Here is a 14,332-nt window from a genome sequence, read left to right as displayed (position 1 = left end):
GGTTCTTAAACTCTAACATTGCAACTGCGACTTACACGTTGATTTGGATGGAGAACGTAGTCGTGTTCTCACACTGCAAAGACCTCTGTGGGGTTCCCAGTTACTCACCTTGGGTGGTTCCTTGGGTCCCCAACACTTCTACATCCTCTAGGCATTATCCTGACACGAGTCATGGTTCTTACACCACCATCTTAGTATATGGTCTGGTCCCCCCCTATGATCTACGGTGTATTCTGTGCTATTTATGTGATTTCTATGCAAAGTATTGTGTGCCTTGTGCCTATCTCCGGGTAGGAGATAGCTGTATCTGTTAGTGAGTATTATAAAATAAATACATATTTTTATAAATATATTGTGTGGTTCTTTTTCATTTAATCTATATCTATAACAACCTGAGCACAAAACTCCCCAAACCCACAGGCAATAAAGCACCAACACCCCAGCATGACCCCTCACCACAGGGCATCCCCCTCATCCCCATAGAGAACAGGGCCCCCCACTCCCTACCTACGGCTCTCATCCTCATCTACCACCTGCCGGCTCCCATCCTCAACAGCAACCTGCTCTCCACTCATCCCAACCCACTCTGAACTACCTGAACACCCACCTCCCCAAACCCACAGGCAATATAGCTCCAACGCCACAACAAGACCCCCACCAACACGGACAACACACCCAAAACCAGGCACCCCAATTCCCTGAGATTCTCTCCCCCAGACCCGACACAGACAACACAGCCACCACTAAGCTACCCAGCACCCTGGGACTCTCCCCCTCTATGCCCAACACTCCCGCACAGGACCAGCCCCGATACCTCAATTAATTATAGACTGAGCAGCGACTTTCCAGGCCGAAAACCCAGATAGCAACTATAATCCGGGGCTTTAGCGATATCATAGCCAACCTCACAGCACCCCAGCAGCCTCAGCGCACCCACTCCTCCACCACCCATACACAACAAAGACCATCCGTAGTCCCCCCGCAGAAATGGGTAGGCAACCACATCTCCAATCTGGCACAGAGACCCAAAAGAACGAGTGACGCTATGTCTGAGAGTGATGCGGCGGACCTCACCTACTAGTACGACAATCCTTTAGCTGTCACCCCCAATCCAAAATCCAGGTGTTCACCTTACTAGGAAGAGTCCAAACCCCTCCGAACTCAACCAGACCGCCAACCACCAGCACTAGCATCCCCACAGCCCCCTAACAAAGAAACCCAAATCAGAGACGATCCCCACAAACTGCATGCTCATAAACTGCAGATCAGCCACCAAACATGCCACTGAATTAGCAGAACCCATCCTACTCACGACATAGACATAGCATTCATCACCGAAACCTTGCTTAATGATTCCTCCCCGCCATTCCTGGACACTCTCGTCACCCCAGGCTTCATAATCACCAACAAAGACAGAAAATACCAAAGAGGAGGAGGCATAGCAATCATCTACAGAGACAATATTTCCGTGACAGAAACTGACTCCTTCAACTACAACACCTTTGAGTGCCTAACAGTCTTCATCAGCACGGGCAACAGCAAAACACTAACCTGCCACCTTATCTACCACCCCCCAGGCAACTCCACCACTTTCACTGACTACCTCTCTGACCTGATTGCCCACTGCTCACTACGAGAGGCGAATAACCTAATTCTGGGAGACCTCAACCTACACTGGAATGAAGATAACGACCTGCTAATACAAAACCTGAGCGAGTTGCTACATAACAACAATCTTACGCCACACTGCACAGAAGAAACACACAACAAAGGAGCAATCCTAGATGCTATTATCGCAAAACGTGACACAGTGACGAAAAATCACACCCTGTCCGTAGACTGGTCTGACCACCACTTAATCCTCTTCCACCTCACTCAGCCAGCCAATGTACAACCCCCCACCCAAGAAGAGCCCAAATGAACCAGAAACCTCAACCAGATCAACATGACTGACCTGGAAGAAAAAGTCAACTCCCTCCTCAACACCTTCACTGAGGATCTATCCATGAAAGAACTTACCATCCATTAAAACACATCCCTGACATCCATTATAGACCAGATAGCTCCTCTGAAACGAAAAAAAGCCAGGAACATCCCATCCAGATCCTGGTTCAATACAGACATCAACAACGAAAAGAGACAACTCAGAGCCACAGAAAGACTTTGGAGAAACAACCCCTCCACAAGCATACTCGAACAACTCAAAGCAGCTCGAAGAAATTATAAAAAACACATCTGTATTGAAAAATCTAACTTTTTCTGCTCTGCCCTGGACAATGCAAAAAACAGGCCCAGTGAACTGTTTAAAATCATCAAGCAACAAACCACCAAGCCCCCATAACCTCTATACAGGCCTCCAAAGAACTGTGCGAAAACTTCACCATCTTCTTCGGAAAAAAAAACCTCCAAGATTGAGCTCTCACTAGACATCACCACCAACCACGCCTGCAAAAGCCCGCCCCCAGTCTCAACTGAGAGCACATATCTGCACCACACAGATACATGGAAGTCCTTCAATCCCATCACCGAAGCCGAGATTATCAAGCTAATCTTCACCTCCAAACACGCTTCTCACATCCTTGACCCCATACCCACCCAACTGACCAAAAAACTCAAACTCTCCATAGCCCCGTTTTGTTGCTGAATCATCAACAGCTCCCTGAGAACCGGCATCATAGCGGAATGCCTTAAAGTCGGCCAAATAACGCCACTACTGAAAAAACCAGGCCTTGACTGCACAGATCTGAACAACTTCAGATCCGTCTCCAATCTCCCCCTCCTATCCAAAATCCTTGAAAAATGCTTCTTCCCACAATTGACTCAGCACATGGACAACATCAACCTTCTTGATCCCCGCCAATCGGGTTTCAGAAAAGGCTACAGCACTGAGACGGTGATCCTCAACATCACAGATAAAATTCATATGTCACTCGATAACTGCTGCCTACTCATTCTCCTCGACCTATCGGCAGCCTCTGACAAGGTAGATCACCATCTTCTCATCAAGGCCCTACAAGAAAGGGTAGGTGCTGATGAGATGGTCCTCCGCTGGTTCACCTCCTTCCTCATTAACCGGTCGCAAAGGATAAAAATCAAAAACGTTACCTCCGACCATCACCCCATCAGCAGGGGTGTGCCCAAAGGTTCAGTGCTCTCACCACAACTGTTCAACATATACATGGAACCCCTCACCACCATACTTAAAAATGCTAATATCCCCTTCTACCTATATGCCCATGACACCCAGATCTATCTGGTAACCTCCTCCACAGTCGACATCCTTAGACTAAACAACACCCTAAAAGAAATTCAACACTGTCCCAAAATCTCCTTAAACTCAACCAGGACAAGAAGGAGATCCTCCTCACCTCCAACAAAGAAGAGAACCCACAAATTGCAGAATGGTGTAAAGCTTTAGATGCTCCAAACAGCAATCTCACCCTGGCTAACTCCGTAAAATCACTAGGAATCACCCTGGACCCTAAACTGGAGATGACTAAACACATCAAAAACTCTGCAAAGACTGCCTTCTTCAACCTGAAGCTTCTTTACAAAATTAAACCATTCATCCCTACCAAAGACCTCAAACAAGCCACCCAATTACTGGTGCTATCCAGATACGACAATGGTAACGCAACCTTAACCGGCACCGCAAAAACCCACCTAGCTCCCCTCAAAACAACCCTCAACGCAGCAGCCAGAATGGTCACCGGCATCAGGAAATATGACCACATTTCTCCTGCACTAAGAGAACGAAAATGGCTACCAGATGATCAGCGGGCATATTTCAGAACGGCTTGCCTCGCGCACAAAGCCCTACACACAGGAAAACCGGACTATCTGGCTGCCAAACTCCAGAGGGCAGGTCAGATAAAGAAACTCAGGAGCTCCAACTCCCTCCTTCTCATCCCCATGAAAGCACGCAAACAAAATACCGCTGCTAGGTCCTTCACTGGAAACGCACCCAAAATCTGGAACTCCATCCCAGCAGACATCAGAACTATCCCGTCCTTCACAAAATTCAAAATGCACCTAAAAACCCTCCTCCTCAACCGCTCCAACCCGAATGGATAACCGCCATCCTCACGCCAAACCCTATCTCCGTTGCTCTTTGACTTTGCATCAAACTGATTCACCTCAGCCAGCTTCTAGTCGAGTGTGCATAAAACAAGTTGCCTCAGGACTCTCTGACTACCTCAATAGAGCATTCAACAAGGCTACTATTAAAAGCCAGTATCCAGAAAGGAAATCGAAGAAGGTTTTATTTAAATACAACCACCGACATGAAGTAGGTCTTAACTGCAGCACCTCCAGAATCAGAATGCCACAAGACAGACCATGCATTAATAAGATTCTTATTCAAAAATTCGGTCACTGACCTCGATTTTACAGTACTTATGCACTTGAAAACCACCCACTTTTAGGTGTAGTTCACTAAAAGAACAACAAACCTCTCTTGAAAAGGCATTACTTCAAAGGGGCCCATTATATCAAACCCTAAGTTAGTCCACACAGCATCTGGTACTTCTACAGGAGAAAGATGAACATGACTGGTCACATGAGACTTATCATTAATGGCACACAGGTGGCAGTCTTTGACAACACTCTCTACCATTTGATCCATTCCTGGCCACCAATAACTCTCTCTGACCTGTGCTTTCGTAAGATTCCTACCGAAATGCCCTTCATGAGCTAAGTTGATTACCTTTTCCTTAAGCTCATCATGTGGAACCACCTTGTCACCTCTCATCAGATTTCCCTGACAAAAGGTTAGATCATCCCTTACAGTCCAGAAAGGTTTCAAATCAGAATCAAGATCCTTGTAATTTGCCAACCCCTAGAAATAACCTCTTTAAGAGAGACGCATACTTTATCATTAGCAGTGCAAGATGACCACTCTTTCTTTAACAATGAATTCTTCATCAACCAATTTACACACTCAAACTCCTCTCCCACATGTTCAGAGTCCACTGGCAACCTTGACAAGCAGTCAGCAGATTTATTACTCAGGCCTGATATATACTGTGCAAGGAAATTATATTCCTGTAGGGCTTCACTCCATCTCTTGAGCCTAGGAGTCATGTGGTCACTGTGAAGACACGAGAAAGTCTGAACTAGGGGACGAAGGTCATCAGATTTCACCGTAAATGGAATCCCCCATAAATAAAACTTGAAGTGTTTTATTGCCCAAAACACACTAAGCGCCTCTCTCTCAATACAAGAGTAGTTGACTTCAGCTTCTCTAAGGACTCTAGAGGCAAAGGCTACCACTTTTTCTTCCCCATCTACAACTTGGGATAGTACCGCCCCCAGTCCCTTGAGGCTGGCATTAGTTGTAAGAATAGTTCTCAATTTGGTATCAAAGGGACCCAATGTTGGCATTTTTCCAATTTCAGACTTGACTAAATTGAAAGCAATCTCACATTCCGGTGTCCAGACGAGACGTGCTCCCTTTTTTAATAAAACTCTGATTGGCTCCACTACACTTGCAAACCCTTTTACAAATTTGAAGTAAAACTCTGCCATGCCCAAAAAGGACCTAACTTGCTCTTTTTCTTCAGGTGCGGGGGCTTTGACAATGCTCTCCGCAAGCTGCAGTTTAGGCTGTATACCCTCATCTGAAATTACGTGACCGACAGAAGTAACAAACTTCAATCCAATGCGGCATTTGTCCTCTTTGACAGTGAGTCCCTTTTCCTTCAACCTACTCAGAACAGATCTCAAGACATTCTCATGTTCACTCTCATTCTTACCATAAGCTAAAATATCGTCTTGAAAAAACAAGACATTAGGTAAGTTTCCAAGAATCATTTTCAATATCCTTTGAAAGCAGGCTGCCTCTGAGGCTAACCCGAAAGGCATTCGCAAAAATTGATATACACCCAAGGGAGTGACAAAAGATGGTTAATACCTGGAATCCTTATGAAGCTTGATCTGATGATACGCGGACGACAGGTCCAAAACACTAAGATCCGTGCAAATCCACACACATTCTCACAGCAGAACTACCATACTTGGGTGCCAAAACCACTGGAGATAACCATTCGGAAGCTTTGAGTTCTTCAATCACACCCAATTTCAACAATTTCTCACGCTCAGGTTTTAATGGCTCAACTATCAAATTTGGCACTCTCCGTACTTTATGAACACAAGGGGGCATATTACCAACAACTAGCGATATTTATCGCTAAATGGGCTTAGCGAGTATTTTTTTAACGTCAAAATATATATACAGATTTTATTGTTTTGCATATGATCAAACATTTAATAGTCATTAAAACAACATAGGTAATTACACATCATAATATTATACACAGTTCATAAAAATTAAAACATGATACATAAAACAAGAATCTAAGTTAAGTCGACGCGGCGTTTCGGTTTTTCTTCTATATAGCACCTTCTTCAGGACAGATTCTCAAAAAATTAAAAACATTGCTTCTAGAACCAAATGTATATATTGGTTCCGTTTGCCTCAGTCTTATAGGATCTATGATGTGTAATTACCTATGATGTGTAATTACCTATGTTGTTTTAATGACTATTAAATGTTTGATCATATACAGAACAATAAAATCTGTATATTTCTTTACTAAATTTCTGGGTATTAGCCTAGTTGGTTTATCCTTGTCACGAACTACAGTAACGTCAAAACTATTGATATCGACTGTAACTTTGCACCAGCCACACACCAGAGTTTTGTTGCTTTTACCTTTCTCCGCACCCCAATAACATTAGAAAAGCCCGCCCTGGGCCTTGGGTTCACATATTGATAGAATCTTTTTTGTTTAGGCCTGAGGCCTATTACTTGGGACACCCCGCGATTTTTTGTTTTATTTAAATACAACCACCGACATGAAGTAGGTCTCAACTGCAGCACCTCCAGAGTCAGAATGCCACAAGACAGACCATGAAGTAATAAAATTCTAATTACACTCTTTCTGGACTAAGCCTGAAGGCTGCTCTCCACAGCTATCACATAGAGAGCTTTCTATAGTTGTCTAAGACCTCCTAAATCACCATAAGGGTCGTCTGGACTACTTCAGTGTGTCCACTTGCATAAGTGTACATCATATATTAGGCCAGCCTCTCACAATAATCTTTACCATAAGCTAAGATGTCATCTTGAAAGAAAAGCACAGGCTTGATGCTCATAAGTACCTCTTTCATCACCCTTTGGAAACACACAGCAGCAATACTAAACCAAAAGGCATTCTGACAAAACAGACAGTTCCTAAAGGAGTGAAAAAAGAGGTAAGTGGTCTGGATTCCTCATGGAGGGATACCTGAGGGTAGGCTGCGGAAAGGTCCATAACACTGAAAACCTTAGCTCCCATTATCTTGGTCATGGTTTCACTGATGTTTGGTAGAGGTTGACGGTCAACCCAAATACATTAGTTGAGCCCCCTCAAGTCTACGCACATCCTGATCTTGGCACCAATGTCTTCTTGGATCCAAGGCAATGGGTGCCACCCACTCAGAAGCCTCAATTTCCTCAACCACTCCACGTTGTAGTAACCTGTCAATTCTTATAGCAGTGATTTCAACATAAGGTGATGTACTTTCCTGACCTTATTTACTACTGGTTTAGCACCTGATTTCAAAATTATATTGTGTTGAAAATTGTTTAGCAGACCAGGCTTATCTTCAAAGAAATCAGGAAATTCACCTAGAATATGTGCATCATCTCTAACATGAAATAATAAAACCTGGTGTGGGGCATTTGGGTAGAGGGTAATGCTAAGATCCCTTTGCTGATGTCATCCCAAAAGATTATCTCCACATTTGACTACATACCTCTTCCCCACAGTTTCATGACTCTTGAATTTTATAGTCATGACAGAGTAACCAAACAAATTAATTATCTGTTCCCCATACCCCACTGGGATAATATCAGGCAATAACAATGTAATATTGCCATTACCAAATATGTCTTCCCAGTTCTTATCATCAATTATGGTGTAAGGGGACCCTAAGTCAGTAAGGGCTTGGAGGATTTCTTCTCTAACTTGCACTTCACATTTATGCATGGTCAGGTTACCTACATCAACCTCATTGGTAACTCTAGCAGAGTATGTAACAGGCAGTTCCATCAGATTAATTACTGGTTCTTCTTCCACAGTTTTCACCTTGGAACTCCTAAAAACCCATGCAAAATGGCCCTCCTTCCACAATCCCAGCAAGTATCATTTGGAGCGAAACACTTATTATTATTAGCTAGGTATTCTTGACTGCCATATTTATAACATGTTATATTAGAGTCTTTTTTAGGCCTGGGTGGTAAATTCCGTTCCGCTTGTGGACTTTGCGAAATTTGGGTAATTTCGCATTCGGCGGAGAACGCAGAATTGTCCAAAATTCATCGATCCACGGCTTTGCTGAATTCTTTGCTTGTTCGCGCTTTCAAAATGCATGTTAGAGAGATATATCCCCCCGAGCACGCAAACAGCGTTCATGAACAGGAAAAAAGCATCATGAATGAGCGGAACAAGCAATTCTGCGTGTTTGCGGAGATTCTTTGCCGTTTTGCTGAGCTTTACTTAGCGTGACTACGCAAATTCTGCCCACCCCTAGTCTTTTTGCATGTCTTTTTGTGCATCACTTACCTTTGGATGACCAGCCACTTTTTGTATTTGTTCCAACTCCTCATAAGTGTCTGATGTGGAAACTCTGGACAAACTGAGATTAGATCCTGTATCCGTCATCTCTTTGACCTTCAATGTCGCATGTTCCATACTCCCAACAATGGTTAAAGCATCCTGAAAAGTAGGGTTCCTCGCTAATAGCTTCTCTTGTACCCTTGAGTTGCTGGTGCAGTGCAGCAATTGGTCTCTTATAAGAGACTCTGTCAGATCATCAAATATGTATGTTTGGATCAGGGTTTTAAGAGAAGCAATGTAATTCCCCAACCATTCATCTTTTGCTTGAACAATTGTAAAAAAATTTGTGCTTTTCCATGACAACGTTAATACGAGCATCAAAAACCTTTTCCAGCATCATCACAGATATTTCATGTATATCTCCTGGCTCTGCATTTCCAACGACTATTGAGCCAAGACTATTATAAATGTTCCTGCTCTCAATGCCTAAATTATGGAAAATAATGCTTTGCTTTTTTAGCAGGAGATAATTTTTCTCCCTCTATAGCAACTAAGTAGGAAGCAAAAATGCGGATCTATTTTTTCGATGGTAAAATTGGTTTCCGCGTTCCGATAGAAACTGTACTGGTTGGGACATGCTGAGGGGTGAAGGATGCAACATGCTATAATAATCCTAAAAAGCAAGGTTAAAATAACAATCTAGCAAAACAAACTAATATAATAAACTAATATATTGAGTTACCACAAATAACTGAAACAAAAATGTAGTGCTGCTGTATCCAAAGCTAACAGGCTGTGAGAATGTTTGAAAAAGTAATAACAAATAGCAAGCCCTAACTTGTAGATAGAGACAGGCTCATTCCCCAGTGCAGGTAAAAACTAGACTGTCAACCTGCACAGTAACATGTACCCAATTGGTTCCAGGTCAAAGGGAAGATCCAATGGAAGTTAGGAAAACTGAATCAATTCCTGGATATTTTACAGGAGCTTCATGGACGGAGCAGGCAATGTTGGAAATGCATAAGTTACCCATAACATTTTCACTGTTGTTATAGATCCCAAAGATAATAAGAGGGGTACTTACAGTTATACGGGTTCCCATTACCATGGTTAGTGTCTTACCAATCTCGATCCAGTAGGGGGAGAGTGCAGGGCATTTCTGAAACATGTGGATGTCATCTGCTTTTGCCTCTCCGCACTTGGGGCATAATTTTATATTTGTATCTTTAAATTTAGACAGTCTTTTTGGGGTCCAATATGCTCTGTGTAGTGAGAGTAAGTGATTCCTTTTTAGAGAGGCTGGTTTTACACAGGACCAACATTTTTCCGTAGATTTCTTCCAGATAGATTGTAAGTCTAGATCTTGATCAGGCATATCTCTTCTCCATATTGTTTCCGGGACTAAGAAGTTTTTTTCTCCTGATTCAATGAAGGTCCAAAACCATTTTGAAATTTCTTTCTTTATTGGTGTTATTTTTGTAATTTCAAGGTCTCCATTGTCGCTTTTTCCTTTTGGTAGGTAATTAGCCCAGCTCATCAATTGGTAGAATTTGAATTTTGATAATTTGCCTTCAGTAATCATGAATAAATCATTCCACGGGATTAGAGCATTTTCTACCAGCAGTTGTCCCCATCTTTCAATTCCTGCTTTTTTTAGCGGTATCGCCAAAGAGTCTCTCAGGCAATCTGGAGTCCCAGGAGAGTCCCATATTGGGGCTGTGTTACTATAATACGGCATATTCGGAAAATCTGATGTTCATGTTGACTTTGCTAGCACGAAGGGAGATCTGCATTAACTGGGTTAAACCAGCTCCGCCTACACACGATAACTGGTTAAATACTATAATAAAAATTAACAAACTTGATAGGAAAGGGAAAAACTCCAAGAGAACAAGTTTCTGAGAAATTTGGGAACAACATTTCCAGACAATCCATTAACTCCTTTAAAGACACCGAAATAAAAAGTCCAATGATTAATGCGGAGACAATAATTTCCAGGCAGGAATGATACCTGCTGAGTAGCCTATCAGGCTAGCTCCTCCCCCAAACTCCGAAATTATTGATTACGATAAAGGGTGAGAGGAGTAAATTGATTGGTCATAACAAACAAGGGTATACTCCCCAAGAACAACCGATAACAGCGGGGCAGTGAAAGCCCAGAACGAAGAACCATCAGACTCCCAAAGCCTCCTTATCTAAACTTTCGCAGGATGAGGATTAAAAAAAATGTTGAAAATGCAGCATAGTAATGAGGTAAGAAAAATGCACTTCATTTTTGTAGCACGATAGCAGCAGGAAAATAAACTCCAGTTTATGCCAGGTCACATGTGGAACAGCGCGTGCACGTAGGATTCCTTGTTTTCACAGTTAGTCTCCGAACACGCTTTCTTCTTCTTCCCCCGTGCTACGAAGATCTTCACACACTGCAGACTGGTAGACACGATGCATGCGCTGAGGCTTGAGAGTTCATTCTGCGCCTCACATGCACTAAAAGACTCTATTGTGCTTTTTCAATATCCAAGCACTCAAGGTTAGGTACTATGACCTGTGAGGACCGCTCGTGCAGCGTTGGTCTTCTGACATGACAATGGCAACATAAAAATAATTATTACCGCTAAACAAACTGAGCAGAGCTCACAGTCGACCAGACAGTACTAGCGAACAGTCAAATCTATTGTAATAGTGTTTACTGACATTAACCACATCTAAAGGGCAAAAGCTTCAGAAGTGTGCCACGACCGTCAGGATGCACACCTGGTTGTTCAATTCGAAGTGGATGCATCCAGATCGTCACCACATGACAAGAAGTAAAATAACACTTGTCTGGAACTTGTATTTTACTGCATCCACTTCCAGCCAGCCTCTCCAACTGCCCCTCCTGGAACACCATTCACAACAAGGTTCCACTTGATGGCACCATATAGTTAAAGGAACATTATGCTCGATAAGTACAGGCCAATACAGAGCCACTTTCCTTTGATTCAACAGCAAGAAGAGTGTTTGAAAAACGTCCCTGATTTAGACCCAGCAACCAAGTCTGTCATACCATTTAACTCTCTAAATGCAGGCAATACTCAACAGTGGCTTACCCACCTACATGAAGGGTAAACTGCACGCTAAGAGAGGAGGAAGATGCACAAGAAGCAGACTGCGCCTATACCTAGAAATTTCAAAAACAAAAATAACTTAAACGTTCAATGAAGCATAGTCTTTCCTGGCCCTAAAACTATCGAATCAACTACCTGAAAACATGAGACTGAATTACCAGTCTACTGACTTCCGGCTACCGACTAAAGGCCTAGCTCTTCCTCACACTCTGCTTCTTCGTTTCCCGTTGCCCCACTATTCTCCTACAAAATGTTATTATTTACAAAGTTTTGCAAATAGTTATTCCTATGATTTTTGCAATGGAGTACTTTCATCCCAAAGTCACTTGTAAAGTGCTCCGGTTTCACCTTTTGTAAATACTAGCGAAAATTAAATAGTACAATAGAGATGACATATCATGACAGAGTGGGGGGAAGAGATGCATTGTTATTGTTTCCTGTTACTGAATTGAAGTTCAGCACTGCACTACATTGCATGAGGGTGGTGAATAACTCATGCATTGCACATTGCTTGTTCCATTGAGATATTTGAGTTTGGCTTGAATTCTGATTGCTTTAATTAAATTCAAAGAAATGATTTATGATTTTCTTGCTCTACACTAACTATAACTCATGCCTTCTCAATGAACTGGTTATACCCTTGCAAATTACATGACTTGCACAATCTGAAACCATAGCTTTCATGATTACACGTATAACATCTCAAATCAGATGAATTCTCTGAACTAGGGGTAGATTAGGATCGCGGTTTTCCCGCATCCTCCGGGCCAGCGGAAGCCACCGCTGGCCCGGAGGATGCGGGAAAACCGCTGAGGAGCCTCAAAAGACCCACCGCCATATTAGGATGGCGGTGGGTCTTGAAATCTGACCGCAGCTTTTCCGCCGCGGTCGCCTTCCGACCGTGGCGGAAAAGCTTTAACATGGCTGGCGGTGTCTATCAGACACCGCCAGCCATATTAGGATGGTGTAATATGTATGCTTTTCCGCTGCGGCTTTTCCGCCGTGGAAAAGCATTTGGACCTTCACTTCGGGGGCCCGTTGCGGGCCCCCTGGGTGAAGGGGGGGTGGGAGGTGCATATGGGGGGTATCTATGGTACCCCCCTGCATTTGCGTGCACAAAGCAGCAGGCACCGTGCGGTGCCTGCCGCTTTGTGCACGCAAATGCGGTGCATGCATTTTTAACATTGTGGCGGGTGCAGCTTGAAGCTGCACCCGCCGCAATGTTAAAGATAGAGGATGTGACCGCCACCCTGGCGGTCACATCCTAATCTGCATGGAGGGAACGCCGCAGCCCATGCGGCGTTCCCTCCTACTCTGGGGTCGCAGACGGACTCAAGTACGTCCGCGATCCTAATGACCCCCATAGTGCATAGTAGAGCTGTGAATTATAGTTAATATAGTATGATAAGTGAGGTGTGAACACTGTGTACAAACCTGCATGACTTATAACACTTTAACCTTAGAATGTTTAATGTTTATATAGTTTAACTGGGGTTTGTAGAGAAAAAATGAATTAAGTTTTCCTAACTATAACTTATCAGTAACTTTAGTTTTTTTCATGAAATAATTATATACATATGTATATACATATATGTGTGAGTTCACCACAATCTTTTACCACCAAATCACCAGCTCGTACAGAGGTGCAGACCACAGCGTGGAGTTTTAAAAGAAAAAGGTGCTTTATTACATTAGTCTATGCATCAATGGTAAAAAGCAAGTGCCCAGCCTGACGCGTTTCGACCGCGGAACGCGGTCTTGATCACACGTGTGTGTATATGTATATATACTCACTGAAAAAAACCATAGGCTACAGGGACATTATAGATAGGAAATAAAATTAAAAAAACCTTAAAAATTCACAGAAAAAAACAAAGGTTACAGGGTCGATATAGTTAGGGTTTTGAACAAGTGAAATTTGACCCTAACTATAATGTCCCTGTAATCTTTGGTTGTTTTAGTAAATTTCTACGGTTTTTTAAATTCTGTTTCCTAACTATAACGCCCCTGTAATCTTTGTTTTTTCAGTGACTTTCTAAGGTTTTTTTAAATGCTACATCCTAACTATAACGTTCCTGTACCCTTGTTTTTTTCAGTGAATTTTTTAGAAAACATAGAAATTCACTGATAAAAAAACAAAGGTTACAATGACATTATAGTTAGGAAATGGAATTTTAAATAAACGTATACAAAATTCACTTAAAAAAGCAAAGGTTACAGGGACATTACAGTTAGGAAATGGAATTTAAAAAACCTTAGTAAGTTACATAAAAATTCAAAGATCACAGTGAAGCTATAGTTAGGAAAATAATGTAAAAATATTTTCGAAGTTCACTGACAAAAAACAAAGGTTATAGGGACATTAGAGTTAGGCTAAGGTTTCACTCATATAAAACCATGAAAGTCAGCAATTATAGTTACCTGAGCTAACTATAATTTACGCCCCCTCATGCACTGGTTACCCCCTCACATATTACATCACTCATAATTGAGGGATGGATGCACAAAAGGACGGTTGGTAAAAAGGTAAATATTGAATGGATGGATAATGGATATGAAATTTTGGTGAAAGACTGGATGAGAAAAAGTAAATCTTAATCCTGGTGGGTATGGGAGAATTAGAAT

The sequence above is a fragment of the Lissotriton helveticus genome, chromosome 6, assembly GCF_964261635.1.
Source record: "Lissotriton helveticus chromosome 6, aLisHel1.1, whole genome shotgun sequence".
NCBI lineage: Eukaryota > Metazoa > Chordata > Amphibia > Caudata > Salamandridae > Lissotriton > Lissotriton helveticus.
The sequence above is the reverse complement of the archived record's forward strand: the minus strand, read 5'-3'. Positions refer to the sequence as shown.